This window comes from Sycon ciliatum, chromosome 12, assembly GCF_964019385.1.
Source record: "Sycon ciliatum chromosome 12, ocSycCili1.1, whole genome shotgun sequence".
Classification (NCBI taxonomy): domain Eukaryota; kingdom Metazoa; phylum Porifera; class Calcarea; order Leucosolenida; family Sycettidae; genus Sycon; species Sycon ciliatum.
In genome coordinates this window covers 1605018-1608287 of record NC_088654.1, presented here as the reverse complement: position 1 = coordinate 1608287, position 3270 = coordinate 1605018, and positions in this window count along the sequence as shown.

The window sequence follows — 3270 nt, the reverse complement described above, 5'->3', positions numbered from 1 at the left end:
TGCCAGTCACTTTGACTGGCGGGGTCAAAAATTAGTACTCGAAGGTGCTAAATACGACTCGGATTGCTGTTTTTTGTGAAAGGCTGAGCGCGCGTTTGGGGGCGCATGAACCGCAAGCGTACCGCGTCCACGCGCCAGTTGTGAACACAGCTTAAGGCGAAGAGGCGTTCTTGCAGCACAAGAAAAAATTTCACCTTTCCCGCCTTAGCCTACGCGAAGGAGCGTGACATGATAGTATTCTCCACTGGCCTTTGCCTGAATGGAGGGAGTTTGAACAGTGAAAATATCATCAGTATCACAGTCATAATCTACAGGCAAGCGATTTAGGAGGCGCTCGAGGATTGAGTAAATATTATTATTATGTCAGGGGCCGCAGCTACCGGCGGGGAGGAGATGGTCTTCAATGCCGAAGATAGGAGGGTTCGAGTCCTGAATCCTCGAAAACCTCCCACCGGGGGGCCACGCAGTTCACGCCTCCATTTTCCAATTACGTTCAGCGTGCAAAACTTGCAAGCAGGTAGCGCCCGCCACGTGCTTCATGGTCGAACAGCTCAACAAAGGCCGCGATCATCCCTGCTACTATTTCACGACTGCCGCACACGTTATTTGTTGCAGCGATTGTGGAGAGTATTGTTGGATTCAGATTGTGTACGAATGGGATCCCAAGGATTCCAAACCCAGTAGCACGTTCCTGCCGGATGAAACCTTTGTCGAGGAAAACAATGACCGAGGATGGCTGCGGGTGCCCGAAGACTACATAAATAACTGCGGAAAAGGCAAGGAAGACTGGGATCGCTATCTGTTTGATTATGGCATTATTGCTCTGCGCAAGGACAACTTGGAACAGAGACTAAAGGATGAGCTTGACAAGCTGAGCGGTGAAAATGCAATGGTCCGCAAACCAGTGGCCCAACAGCCGCGTATGGAGCCTGTTGACCAGGCGTTCCTGTGTGGGTTTCCTGGAGAGGTCAAGAAGGAGGAGGTTCGAGGTCACATATACTGGATGCCCGTTCAGAAAGCCAAGAAAGCTGAACCGCTACTGGATGACATCGGCTTTATAAAGCGCAGAGGCCAGGAGAGAGAGACCTCTGCACTGTTCGCCATGTTCGGCGTCAAAGGTCAAAGGTGTACAAAAGTGAGTTTTACCCGCCATATACGCACAAAGGTCACATTTGGATCTGTTGGATCCGGTCAACCCTGCTCCCCGAGGTGGGTTTACCGGATCCCAATCCAAAAGATCCGGATCCGGATTCGATCAATCGAAAGGGTGCGAATCCAGTGGATCCGGTTGATCAGGATCCCGATCCTACCAATCGAACATGCCCGTATGTACCTCCTCCCGTATATTGCCTCCAACCACCTTTTCCAAACTGGCTTGCATGCATCCCCTGCGATTTCCATAATAATGATGTATTGGTTCGTGTCCCTGCATCTCTGCTGGCATCTCTGCTGGCATCTGTGCAAATCTTTGACGATTGCAGTGCTCGCCATCTAACTGCACTCCAATGTCGTTTCAGTTCATTCCACCTGCATACGTTGTGTGTGTGTGTGTGTGTGTGTGTGTGTGTGTGTGTGTGTGTGTGTGTATGTGTGCGCGTGCATGCATGCGGGTGTATTTGTTTGTGCGTGCGCGTTTGCATGCGTGTGTGCATGCATGCATGCATGTTTGTGTGTGTGTGTGTGTGTATGTGTGTGTGCATATGTGTGCGTGCGTGTTTGTGCATGTACATGTATGTATGTATGTATGTGTGTTTTCTCATTATTGTCATTTAAGGGCGGCTTCGTACAACCGAGCAGTGTCGTGAAGTCACAATAGCAACTACCCAGGTGCACTACTCGAAGGTCACCAGATGTCTGCGGCATAGTCGTCTTCTGCGGTTTGTTCTTGCGAAACTGCGCGCTGCATTGCTCTGCATTACTCTGCATCACTCTGCATTACTCTGCATTACTCTGCATTACTCTGCATTACTCTGCATTGCTCTGCATTGCTCTGCATTACTCTGCATTACTCTGCATTACTCTGCATTACTCTGCATTACTCTGCATTGCTCTGCATTGCTCTGCATTGCTCTGCATTACTCTGCATTGCTCTGCATTGCTCTGCATTGCTCTGCATTGCTCTGCATTACTCTGCATTACTCTGCATTACTCTGCATTACTCTGCATTACTCTGCATTGCTCTGCATTAATCTGCATTACTCTGCATTACTCTGCAGTGCTCTGCATTGCTCTGCATTGCTCTGCATTACTCTGCATTACTCTGCATTACTCTGCATTGCTCTGCATTACTCTGCATTACTCTGCATTACTCTGCATTGCTCTGCATTGCTCTGCATTGCTCTGCATTACTCTGCATTGCTCTGCATTGCTCTGCATTACTCTGCATTGCTCTGCATTGCTCTGCATTACTCTGCATTACTCTGCATTGCTCTGCATTACTCTGCATTGCTCTGCATTGCTCTGCATTACTCTGCATTACTCTGCATTACTCTGCATTACTCTGCATTGCTCTGCATCACTCTGCATTGCTCTGCATTACTCTGCATTACTCTGCATTGCTCTGCATTACTCTGCATTACTCTGCATTACTCTGCATTACTCTGCATTACTCTGCATTACTCTGCATTGCTCTGTATTACTCTGCATTACTCTGCATTACTCTGCATACCTAGTAGAATACATGTGACTGTTATCTCTTTGGTTGATAAATATGGTGGTAAAGACACACCTGGCAATATGGCGGTAAACACACGCCTGCCCACACACGCTCTCTAGGCTGCAAAGTTCTGGCACAGAGCTCTCCTTCTCACCACCACCACCATCAGTTCGCGCCTGGCGCCTGGTCGATGCATGGTTGGCGGTATCCGGCATAGCAGGCTGGTACATCAAGTAGTGCATGGCACATAGCAGATGACACAGCAACGACATAGCTCGATTGCGACGTACGTTTCGTCCCCGCTGGACTCATCAGGCAATCTTCTTCTTGGATGTCTTCACACGGAGCTCGACTCGGGAGAATGAAGTTGAAGACACCACTGCAGCTGTACTTATGGCTGATAAATATGGTGGTAAAGACACACCTGGCAATATGGCGGTAAACACACGCCTGCCCACACACGCTCTCTAGGCTGCAAAGTTCTGGCACAGAGCTCTCCTTCTCACCACCACCACCATCAGTTCGCGCCTGGCGCCTGGTCGATGCATGGTTGGCGGTATCCGGCATAGCAGGCTGGTACATCAAGTAGTGCATGGCACATAGCAGATGACACA